This window comes from Microcaecilia unicolor, chromosome 6, assembly GCF_901765095.1.
Source record: "Microcaecilia unicolor chromosome 6, aMicUni1.1, whole genome shotgun sequence".
In the NCBI taxonomy this organism is placed as follows: Eukaryota; Metazoa; Chordata; class Amphibia; order Gymnophiona; family Siphonopidae; genus Microcaecilia; species Microcaecilia unicolor.
Window position 1 is genome coordinate 148,888,406 of NC_044036.1, and position 13,270 is coordinate 148,901,675.

Genomic DNA, 13,270 nt, shown 5'->3' on the forward strand with positions numbered 1-13,270 from the left:
GTGCAGCACAACATCCCCCTCTCGGCGCAATGACACCCCCCTCCCTGGCGCATCAAGCCCCCCCCCCCCTCGGGTGCATTCTTAGCTGCTGGAGGGTGCAGAGAGCAGCTGCGCGCCTGTCGGCTACACTGGCTCCCTGCTCCCTCTGCCCCGGAACAGGAAGTAACCGCACGGCTGCTCTCTGCACCCCTCCAGCAGCGTGCACCCGGGGCGGACCGCCCCCATCGCCCTGCCCTTGCTATGCCACTGTATACAAGAGAGGTTGTTGTGCTTTATGTAAGTGGTTCACTTACCACGTGGCCATTTCTTTTTGAGAAAAAAGAACAGCCTTTCACCCGCCGTCGTAAAAGGGAACCTCAGCGCGCATCAGAAACAAGCTCCGACGCTAGTGCAGGCCCCCTTTTACCACAGCTTAGTAAAAGGGCCCCTCTATGAACAGGTAGGCCCAGACTTTTCAGTAAAGGTCCCCCTATGGGGATATTTGATAAATAATGTTCATACTCACAAAAATATTTAAAGTGGTGAAGGCAAGAAAGAAAGATGATACCACACAGGGCGTAGCCAGACTTCGGCGGAGGGGGATCCAGAGCCCGAGGTGAGGGGGCACATTTTAGCCCCCCCGGCACCACCGACCCCCCCGCCATTGATGACCCTGCCGCCACCACCAACTTTGGCCCCCCCTGCCGATGACCCTCTCGACCCCCCCTCCTGCCGCCAACCCACCGTCGCCTACCTTTGCTGGTGGGGGACCCCAACCCCCGCCAGCCGAGGCCCTCTTCTCTCGCAAAAGGCTTCCTTCTGTTTCTGACATCCTGCACATTGTACGTGCACATTGTACGTCAGACTCACAGAACGAAGCCTGTACGTGCAGGACATCAGAAACAGAAGGAAGCCTTTTGCGAGAAGAAGAGGACCTCGGCTGGCAGGGGTTGAGGTCCTCCGCCAGCAAAGGTAGGCGACTGCAGGTTGGCGGCGGGAGGGGGGGTTGAGAGGGTCATCGGCAGGGGGGTCCAGGGCCAAATCTACGGGGGCCTAGGACCCCCTGGCCCCACGTAGCTACGCCACTGATACCACATAGCCTTTGTACACAGCTTTAGTTCAGGCAGTAAATACCTGCAAAGACTCCAATGCAGATGTAGAGCTGTAAAATATTTGTGCAGAACGATGCCGAAATCATCCCTATCCCACAAAGAAGCCCTCCAGTGATGACCACAGGCCTGCTGCCGTACCGATTCACTAACATGCTGCTAACGAGACCTACATCAAAATTTAAAAGAAAATAGCTTTTTAAAATATGTCACGACTATCATGGCACATTACTTTATACATTGCTTTTTCTAACGTACTCTTTTTGATGCATCTTGTGTGTACTGTGCACATGTAAAAGGTTAGGAGGACAAAGCCACAAGCGTAAGACGATAGAGCTTCATTTGCATAATCCGATGTGATATTTTATATTAGATGCAAAAATAAAATAGAACTTTCTGTTTAGCATTTTTATTTTTTAAGCGAATGAAACAGCCCCTGGCAAACCAACAAACTGTACTATATTTTTTATGTAGAGAGATCTGACGGGTATCATGCCTTTTTTGTACACATGTAATCCGGACCCCCTGCTCTGGGAAGCTTGATCTTTAGCTTTTAGGTGACAGAGTTCCCCTTTTTCCTGTAGTCGAGCCAGGAGAATGTCAACCACCCCGGAGCAAAGGGACAGGATAGTTCACTATCCTCGTCCAAAGTCTATGCTAGAGATGGGAGGAAAAAAACTAATTTGTTGGGCTCGGTCAGATTTGAAAGAAGCAAGCTTCGGTGTTTAAAATAAATTTGTTTTATTCAGTTAAAAGTTAAACAAAACAGGAAAATATAACTCTTTAAAAACCCTAAATTAAGATCCCTTATTTATGCTACAATATCAGGCTATTATTATACAGCAATGTCAGATTCATTCAACTTGTGCTTTTGTTGTCAACAGGTACCCTTCACCTCTCAGCTGCAAGATATCAGATAAGTATTATCAAATTAACTCTCACTTCTAAGAAAAAATGTGGAATAATGTTTCTCTCAAATTCTCAAAGTTTTCAAGAATTGATACTTTGTGTCAACCTCTTTTGGTTTTTCAGAATTACACTTAACCCTCCCGAAGGATCCAGGTAAGTACCCCTCTTTTCTACCCTTTTCTTTCTTTTTGAAAGTCACTTCCCTTTCAGTGCGTAGCTCAATCCCACTTCTTGCTTCACACCAAAGGTCTTTCTTGCGTGGGGGCCTGTTGTTTTTAGATGATGCAGCGTCATCTGTGTCTTCTTCCTAACCTATCTTAAATAACTTAAACGGGAGCAAAACCCTAGCTCCTTATCTATATTCCAGATTTCCTTCTCCTGGTGACCTTAACACTTTCTTTATTAAGGAATACTGGGACTCAAACTAGCTTAAAAAACAAAATAATCAAACTTCCCTATCTTGGATCCCTAATCTATGTACTTCTCGTGCCCTATTCTATTAGAGGAGTATCGGGATGTTTCAGGTCTTTACTCATCACACGCTTGTACTAACCTACTCCTACTCAGTCAAACAACTTTCAATTCACATCTTATCACTCAATAGATATATTTTCAATAATCATTTAAAAAACATTTAACACGCGAACTTCAAAGCATAAAATCACACACTCAAACAAATTCTAGTAAGCCTCACCCCAACAATCCTATTCCCAATCTCCCCCCCCCAACCTTAAATTTCCTAAAAATCCCTAAACCCCAAAACAGTAATACAATCACCCCTTCTCCTTTTATATTCCTTCACTGAACTCCCTTTTAATCAAACACCCCTTCCCAATCCTATCCTAACCTAACTATCCTCCTCTACCTCAATCAATATCCACTCCCACAACATGCATCCGCTCTCTCCGCTGTACCAACTCCTTCTGCCAACTGCCAGAGACTCGTCTCCTAGGATACGGAACCCTCCGGCAGCATTCCGGCCACCCCTCAGCCAATCAGATACTTCCCTCAAAATTCTAAGCTTCACTACTGACCAACGGAATGTTGGCCAGCAGTGCTAACTCTCCATTTTAATCAATGATTTTCCATAGGAAATAATAGGAAAATCATATAATTAAAAACCCTACTAAACATTATCCAAACTACCCCAAAATTCCCATATATAATAAACCTACCCCCTACCTAGCTATATTTTTTAAATTTAAATTTAACCCTTTAAAATACATGCCCTAACATCTTCCCCCAAAAACCCCTTTTAAAATTCCCCAAAAATAAAACTCACCTCAAAATTCAATCACACCCCCCTCTACCTACCACGTCGAAATTAAAAATTTAAACAACAATTAACTCCTTAAAACCAGCACCCCTCCAAAAGACCCCTTTAAAAAATTAAAATCAAAAACTAATCTGACAGAAAAATCAAGAAAATATCCTGAACCCAAATATGCAAAAAAAAATTAAAATCCGATAAACCCCTGATTTTTAAAAAAATAAAAAACGTAATTTACACAATTTAAAAATAATTAAATTGAAATTTTGGGTCAACGGACCCCTTACCTTGTCGCTGATTTTCTCCTCACCCGATGACTATCATTGGTTCTGGTCCCGGACATCCCAGTCCAAAAACGGAGCCAAAACCGAAAAAAACAAAAAAAAACCTCGGAGCTCCGTCCGAAAATTTAGGCCCCGGCTTGGGCCTAAACGGAGCTCCGGTTCAGCGCACGGCCCCGATCCGTGCATGTGGCGTGCACCCCGATGGGAGCGCGCCCGCACGTTTTCCACAGCGCCGGCCATCTTTTTTAATCTTCGGGCCTCAGAACGGGCCTCTCCCACTTCTTTGGCACCTCAGCGCCCACAATCGGACCTGGCCCCATCTCTCCTGGTCTGGGGACGTCCCCGATCGTCCCTGGACATGGTAAACAACGGCGCTGTCTGCCCTATACACAGGCCCGCGCCGCCCAACCCCCGAAACGTTTCCCCCCCCCCCAACTCCCGCTCTCTAAAACGGGCCTGCCATTGACCCCGAAACCCACGGCCATCCAAAATTACAGCGCTGACCCCTGCAACGCCACCGACTCACCAGGACAGCCCCCAGGGCCCCAGAACAGCCCAAAAGTCTCCTGAACCCGTGCTGCCTGTACCTGCGGCACCTGGAGCTCCCCCCAGGTGAGTATTAAATTTTTTCCTCCTTTCCCTTCCCCTTTTCTTTTCTTTAACCCCTTAGTTACACACAAATAACATGTTAGTTAGGAATGCATACAAATAAACACTACAATATATTTTGCTTTGTGTTTCCTTTACTTAGTGTATCTTTAATTTCATCTTGTTTGGAGGGGGGTTGTTGGGTTGGTGGTTTTTTGTGCATGCTATTTGCAAGAGTCCAAAGAACTTCAAATGGTTGTTCATTATGGGGGTCTTTTACAAAGCTTCGGTAAGCCCAATGCGAGCTTACCGAACAATAAATCGGGACTACTGCCGGCCCAACGCAGTCTACTACTACTATTAGCATTTCTATAGCGCTACAAGGCATACGCAGCGCTGCACAAACATAGAAGAAAGACAGTCCCTGCTCAAAGAGCTTACAATCTAATAGACAAAAAATAAATAAAGTAAGCAAATCAAATCAATTAATGTGGACGGGAAGGAAGAGAGAAGGGTAGGTGGAGGCGAGTGGTTACAAGTGGTTACGAGTCAAAAGCAATGTTAAAGAGGTGGCTTTCAGTCTAGATTTAAAGGTGGCCAAGGATGGGGCAAGACGTAGGGGCTCAGGAAGTTTATTCCAGGCGTAGGGTGCAGCGAGACAGAAGGCGCGAAGTCTGGAGTTGGCAGTAGTGGAGAAGGGAACAGATAAGAAGGATTTATCCATGGAGCGGAGTGCACGGGAAGGGGTGTAGGGAAGGATGAGTGTGGAGAGATACTGGGGAGCAGCAGAGTGAATACATTTATAGGTTAGTAGAAGAAGTTTGAACAGGATGCGAAAACGGATAGGGAGCCAGTGAAGCGACTTGAGGAGAGGGGTAGTATGAGTAAAGCGACCCTGGCAAAAGACGAGACGAGTCCTTGATGGTAGTTCTGCCACAAGCCCGTCATTTCCAGGGGAAAAAGAAAACACATGGAAATGACTTGTGTGGCAGTAACCTAGCAGTAATCAGGCATCGCTGCACACTGCCCGGTTGCCACCAGGTTACCATGGGAGCCCTTATCGCCACCTCAATGGGTGGCGGTAAGGGCTCCCAGCCGCGTGGCCACGCGATGAGTTTTCTTACCGCATGGCCATGTTTGTCCGGGGGCTTTTTACCCACTGCGGTAAAAAGGGCCCTGGAGCCCAGGAAAAACGGCCCCACCAGTAGCGCAAGGCTCTTTTTCCCACAGCTTGATAAAATGACCCTTGTGTTACATGGTAACATAGTAAATGACGGCAGATAAAGACCTGTACGGTCCATCCAGTCTGCCCAACAAGATACTTTATATGTATACCCGAGCTTGATTTGTCCTTGCCTTTCTCAGGGCACAGACTGTAGAAGTCTGCCCAGTAATGTTCTTGTACTAAGTTCTGAAGTTAACATCGAAGCCCCTTAAAATTTATACTCCAGCCCATCCCTATCTATTCAGTGATGATCAGGGCATAGACCGTTTTGTTTCCCAATTACTGGCGTCGCCACCCAATCTCTGCTAAGATTCCGTGGATCCATTCCTTCTAAACAGGATTCCTTTGTGTTTATCCCACACATGTTTGAATTCCATTACCGTTTTCATTTCCACCACCTCCCGTGAGAAAATGTTCTTCATTTCACAAGGACTCTAACACAACACAGGAAATGCTGAATGACTGCATTCCTATTTATCTCTGGTGCAACACAAAAAACATACAATCTCCTTAGTTAAAAGGGCCATTTGGCTCACTCAGGACTCAATTTACTATTTGTAGCGCCGTGATTTCATTCCGGCGCTACAAAATAGGCATGATGGTTGCTGTCCCCTCCCCCCCCCCCCCCCCCCCCCCCACACACACACACAAAAGTGAGAATGAAAGGGATACCAAGCTCTACGACAGCATCAAGTATTGTGAGCATTCTGAGCAAAGCAGAAAGCAGATCTGAAGAGTTGCCTAGTGGTCAGTGCAGTGGACTGTAAACTGGGAGGGACCCCAGGTTGAATTCCCTCTTCAGCTCTCTCCCCCACCCCGCCATTTTAAAATAAAGAGTTGCAAGAGGATAAAACTGGGTGCCCTGGTTTACAGTCCCCACACTGACCACTAGGCTGCCCCTCTGCTCTGCAAGGACGCCTGTGTGGCCATTTCTATAAAAATGCTGTCAAACAGACATCCTTTTCCCTGGATTTTTGTCGTTCCTAATTTCAATGGTTTAGTTTATAAGATGGTTGTTCATTTTGGACATTCTTATGCATATTCAAACAGGAAACACCGACGTATTTCCTGTTCAAAAATGGCTGTGAGATGGACTCTTTTTTTTAGTGGATGTTAGGAACGGGACATTCCAATTCTGACTTGGACGTACTTTCGAAAATACATTTTTATAAAATAAGCTCATTCCTGCTCTATAAATCTAGGTGCCCTGCTCTAAAATTAACCCTCTTGTTGCTGAAGGCAGCTGCTTGTGCCTAAATCCAGGCCTCTGAGTGGCTAGAAAACAAAATGTTACAGTTACAACAAAGGAGAATTCATATGATTTTGGAAATTAAAGGAACGCAAGAAAAACTGTCATTTGGGCCTATTACAGGTTACTTAGTGGTAAAATCAATTTTAATCTCTTCCCCCAATAAATGCAAACACTGTACGACCTCACTATTTACCATTCAAGACTAGCTCCTGTACTATTTAAATGGATATTTGATTGGATGCATATCATATCTGTATTCATTATTTGTTAGCACATTAATGTTATATCAAGTGATCACAGCTCATGGCACAAAGATTGCAGTAGCTTCCGCCGCTATTTCATTTATTATGCTGTTCAATTAGCACTTTGTTCAAAGCGATTCTAATTTGGGTTTTCAAAATAAAGCGTTCCTGTATAACAAACATGGAGAACCAAACTAACACTCTTAGGAAGCCTCCAGTTTTTGGTCCATTACCCCTTGCACCAATTATCACTCCCAGAGCTTCAATCCCATTCCACAACATTCACTACCCTTTGATTAAAGAACTTGCTGTTGTACTTTCAATTTCTCACCATATTGCTCCTGATGTTGCAACGCTCAATCTAATGCTCATTACTAGACAACTAATTAAGAAAGAACTATGGGATCTATATTCAGCGGGACTTACCCAGTAGGAATGACACCTATCCAGAGAAGGCCCACTCACCAGGTCCTTAACTAGATTGTCAGATACATTATCCAAATAGTGCCACTGAAAATTTGGACAGACCACCTCAGCACAATTGGGTAGTGCTCAGAAAGGCTGGGGACAGAGCTGAGGTGAAGCCAAGAATCACCTGGTTAACGGCTCAAATTCAATTAAGACAGCGAAGAGAATTTATGCGGGCTGCAAAGTCTCTCTATTAAAAAAGTTCCAGACAGTCCAGAACACAGCCGCGAGACTGATTTTGGGTAAACAACGATTCGCACATGCACAGCCTCTGCGCTACAACCTCCATTGGCTACCTGTACAGGAACGTATCACTTTTAAAATCTGTGCTTTAACCCATAAACTTATCTATGGGCTTGCCCCGGACTATATGCTCAACTTGATTGATCTTCCACTAAGGAATTCTGTGCCTGCTGTACGGTCATATCTTCAACTACATTTTCCTAACTGCAAGGGCGTCAAATACAAGATGATTTTTTCCTCTTCTTTCCGCTATTGTTGCCCAAAATTCTGGAATGCTCTGCCAAAGCACCTCAAATGCAAATGGACCACATCCTCTTCAAGAAATTGCTGAAAACTTACCTCTTTGTTAAAATGTACTCTCCTAGTTACTCTGCTGATTAATATTTCCCAATACATTCCCCATCTTGCCTAGTTTTCCACTATTAGTTAATGCTCCCCTTGTATATCCTTTGTTCACTTATCTGTATCTTCACAATTGTAATTTTTCCTAATTTTCTGTAAGCCACATTGTGCCTGCATGTGTGGGAAAATGTGGGATACAAATGAACCATAAATAAATAAATAAACAAACACAGAAAATGATGGCAGATAAAGACCACATGGTCTGTTATTTCTGATCTCCTGGGGTAAGGAAGTCCATACAGATGGCTCTATATAACTAAAAGATGTTCACTATCCAGCTTATTTTTGAAAGAGAAAAACGCCTATAGTGCGACCTAAATCGGGAGATAGACGTTTGTCTCGCAAAGGCGCCCAAATCGGTATAATCAAAAGCCGATTTTGGGCGTTTCCAACTGCACTCCGTCACGGAAACGAATAAAGTTGATGGGGGCATGTCGGAGGCGTGGTGGAGGCGGAACTGGGGCGTGGTTATCAACCGAGGAGAAATGGGCGTCTTTAGCTGATAATCGAAAAAAAAAGGCATTTTACCGCGATTTGGGTCACTTTTTGGACCCTTTTTTTTCACGAACAAGTCCCAAAAAAGTGCTCCAACTGCCCAGTTGACCACTGGAGGGAATCGGGGAGGACCTCCCCGGACTCCCCCAGTGGTCACTAACCCCTTCCCACCAAAAAAAACCCCACTTTAAAAACTTTTTTTCCAGCCTGTATGCCAGCCTCAAATGCCGTACCCACCTCCATGTCTACAACACAGAAGAAACCAGTCTTTGCAGAAAAACAATTGCCAAAAACAGCGAAGATGACACCAAAAAGGGAAAAAAATAATAAAAAAATAAATATCAACAAGGAAAAAATTAAAAAATAAAAAATAAAACAAATAGAAACCAAAAATAAAATCAAAAACAGACGACACAAAAATAATGATAAAACTTTGAATTTATTAAGGTGATATGACTCGACACAGCTGTGTTTCGGCCTAGCTGGCCTGCATCAGGAGTCTGTTACACCATGCACATATTCTCTGGTTGTATCAATATTTATGTAAAGAATGTTCTGTCAAATGATACCTTATTGCAATAACTCAACCTTTAAAAAGGCTGTGTGCACAATCTTGCAACAATTGCTATGGAAAACTGTAGCTGGAAAACCTTCAAATGGATTTTCAGTGAATGAGAGGCTGATTCACTGCTACTCTAGTTTGAAGGTTTTCTATGAGACAATAGATCAAGCCAATGACTAGGGGTACTTCTGTAAGGTTCATAACATGGAATGTGGGGGGCATAACCACCCCGATAAAACGGGCTAAGATCCTAATGGTGCTGAAGAGGCATAAGGCAGATGTAGTTTGCTTGCAGGAAACCCGACTGTTGGCAGAACACCAAAAACTGAAACACACTTGGGTGGGTGAGGTGCATGCCGCCTCGGCAGAGGGGCAGAGGAGAGGAGTGGCCATTTTGGTTAGAAAAGGCCTAGCGGCTAAGTCACAGTTAATTGAAGGGGATCCTCAGGGGAGATATGCGATTGTTCATTTATGGTTGTAACATAAAGAATATTTGGTGGTAGCACTATATGGGCCTAATCTTTATGATAGACCCTTTTATGACCACATAGTACAGCTATGCCTTCCTCACAGATCCCTGCCATTGCTAGTCCTAGGAGATTTTAACTGGTAGTGGATCCCTTATTAGATTGCTCATCGCCCAGGCGAGCTAACAGAGGAGGGCCAGGGTCGAGAGCTCTCACACAGTTTATGCACTCACTCAATACAGTGGATGCGTGGCAGACTTTACACTCAGACGAACGTGACTTCACACATCTTTCACGTGCCCATGGCACCCTGTCACGTATAGATGACATATTAGTAGACTGGAGATTGTTTCCACAAGTGAGAGCAGCGGAGATTGGGCCGGAGGAGATAACAGATCATGTGATGGTGTGGATAGACCTGACAGGCCCAGATTCCTGTCAGAATAGGGCAGGATGGCGTTTCCCCTCCTACCTGGCTTCTGACAGAGAATTCAAACAATATATACTAGAAAGATGGGAGGAATATGTGACATTCAATGAGGATTATAAGAATCGGCCCTTTATATTTTGGCAGGCTGCTAAAGCAGTTCTGCGGGGAGCAGTGATGCAAAGCGTGAACGACGAATCACGGGGCTATAATCAATTTGGAAAAAAGATTTCAAAAAGCAAAGCGCAGGTATGTTCACTCACCAAGTACCTATTTTAGGGAACAAATGCAGGTAGCGCAATTAGCATTAGACACACTGCTCCATGAGAGAGCTTCCAGAGCATTAGTGTTTAGGAAATATAAATTGCAGAGATATGGAAATAAAACAGGGGCCTTGCTGGCACGTATAGTTAAAACTTGGGGAGGAACCAGAGTGATTGCAGCAGTAAAAGACCATGAGGGCAACATACAAAATAAGAGCGAGAGGGTAGCACAGGTATTTCAAAAATTATTTTGTGCCATGTACGAATCGCAATCCCCCCCTCCCCTCTGAGAGAAGTGGAGGAGTACTTAAACAATGCTGGAATGACCCGACTATCTGAGATAGAGGTGGGAAAGCTTAACAAACCTATTAAGGGGAAAAGAGTTGCAAGAAATAATTACATCCCTGCCCACTCACTCCGCTCCTGGTCCAGATGGATTCACTAGTGAGTTCTATAAAATGCTGGGCCCGTCAGTGATAGGGACATGGCAAGCTTACTATGAAGAGGTGGTGGAGCTCGGGGAATTCCCTGCTTATGCAAATGAAGCTTTAAATTACTTTACTTTTAAAACCGGGGAGACCTGAGGTACAAGCAGATTCTTATAGACCAATATCCCTAATAAATGTGGATATAAAAATCTTGGCCAAATTGCTGTCTAACAGATTACAAGATTACCTGCATGGGTTAATTGAGCCAGAGCAGGTAGGGTTTGTTCTTAATCGACACTCAGTGGTGAATGTGAGACGCTTGTTGTTGGCAATGGCACAATGTCAACATACAGTCTCTGAGGCAATGCTGGTCAGCCTGGACGCTGAGAAAGCATTTGATAAAGTGGGATGGGAGTATATGTTTGCAGTGTTGCGATATATTGGTATACGGGGTTGGGCGTACCAGGCAATACAAGCACTCTATTCAAATCCCAAAGCCTCTGTGTTGATTAATGGAACAAGAACTCGGCAGTTCCCTATAGCACGAGGAACAAGACAGGGCTATCCCTTGTCCCCAGCACTGTTTCTGCTCTCAATTGAACCCCTACTAAGATGCTTGAAAACGGAGAAGGGAATAGCTGGGGTACAGGTGGGGGGGGGGGGGGGGGAGAGTGAAAACACTGGCATTTGCAGATGTTCTTTCGATAGTATCTACTAGCCCAGATTCCTCCCTGCCGACATTACTAGACAAAGAATCCCAATTTAGCAGTATTTCAGGATTTAAGGTTAACCTGGAGAAATCACACATAATGCACTTGCAGCCAGAGTTAACTATCCAGGGGGCTGAGGATTTCTCCTTGCAGAGAGCAGAGGCGGTAATTAAATATTTGGGTGTGCAAATCCCCCGAGATTTGTCCCGACTCTATGAATTTAACATTCAAAAGCTGTTAGTTGAGACGGCAATAAAGCTGAGGCAGTGGCAGGTGTTTCCTATTTCCCTCTTAGGGCGTATAGCATTGTACAACATGATGATTATACCGTGTTGGTTATATGTGTTTCAAGTATTACCACTGTATCTTACTAACAAAGATGAGAGAAAGTTGAATGCAATGTTACATAATATTTGAGGCAGGGGAAGAGACCGAGATTGCCCCTGGATACGATGCAAATTCCAAGAGACTATGGAGGCCTGGGCTTGTTGAGTGTGCAACACCTAACAACTGCTTGTGCCATGCGCCACATTAATGACTGGTTTCACAATACTTCAGACTTTTCAGCAACCAACATAGAACTGCGGCTGTTTGACCCTTACCATTTCAGCAGCTCATTACACGGGCTGAGCAGTGGTGTCTCCTCTGCTTTGAAAATCTTCAACATTCTGCAACCCGCTCAAAAAGCTTGGAAATGGGTTTGTAAACTGCACCACTTCTCTCCCAGAATGACTCCATACTTGGCACTGTGCGGGAACCCAGACTTTCCACCGGGACCCCTTTACAAAACATTTGGAAGATGGAAGGGTCAGGGCATAATATACTTACAACAGATAATTTCCGAAGAGGGGAAACTCAAACCATTTGCAGAACTTCAAAGACTCCAACTGCTGACGCTGAGGGACTATTTCCACTACTGGCAACTGCACCATTACTTGACTAGTTTGCCGTGGGAGGCGCTGGCAGAGGATGTACAAGAGGAACTAGCCACGGCTTTCTCCCTGAACTCCCAGCAAAAGATCCCCTTGATGTTTCACCATAGACACATCAAAGATACTAAGCCAGAGTTGGATTATGCAAAATATGCTGGGGAATGGGGGAGAGACCTCCTAGTTGATGTGACTCCAAGTTTGTTCAAGGAACATGTGCTAGCTTTACGTCAAGTAACTCCACTGTCGTCACATTGAGAACTACAATACCGTTTTGCTCTTAGACTCCACATCCCACCACGCCGGGCATTCTACATGGGCACGTCTCCGGATGGTGCTTGTCCTAAATGTAAGGGGGATGGAGCGACGTTGGGTCATATGTTTTGGCACTGTCCAAGAGTGGCAAGGTTTGGAAAAGCCTTCTTAATCAAGTCTCCAGAATGTGGGCGGCGGATTGGTACTATTCCCCACTACTATTGTTTGGTAAGCCCAGTCTGAGCCCTCCAAAGCCAAAGGGATAAATAGACTTTGTGAAACGAGCTACTATGATAGCAAAGAAAACTATACTTTTGGACTGGCTCTCCTCAGGCGGACCGTCAATTCAGAAATGGAGATTTCAGATGGTGACACTTTTGCGCATGGAGAGACTGATGTTCCAAGAGAACTCACATCCAGAACTCAAAAATTTCCAAACAGGGTGGGGCTCATTTTTGGAGACGCTTCCTCCTAGCACCCAAAGCCAATTGTTGAATATATAGTGTGTTGAGAAATTAGGGATATCCAGTCTATTGAACATAATAGAAAGGAAGAGTGGGATAGGTTTAAGAGAGGGGTGGGGTGGGGGTGGGGGGCAGAAGGGGAAGGTATAGGTGGGGGGTAAGAGGGGAAGGGGGGGGAGTTGTTGGAAATATTGAAAATGGCTCAATACACAATTGTTTGCAATGTTCAAATTTCATGTACTGTATGTATTGTGGCATTAATAAAAATAATTTAAACATAAAGTTACACAATCAAAAGT

The 13,270-nt window shown here is 44.6% G+C and overlaps 1 pseudogene; it reads right to left on the reverse strand.

Moving 5' to 3' along the window:
• LOC115472935 overlaps window positions 1–13,270 on the reverse strand; it is a 37,244-nt pseudogene that overhangs the window by 15,954 nt on the left and 8,020 nt on the right.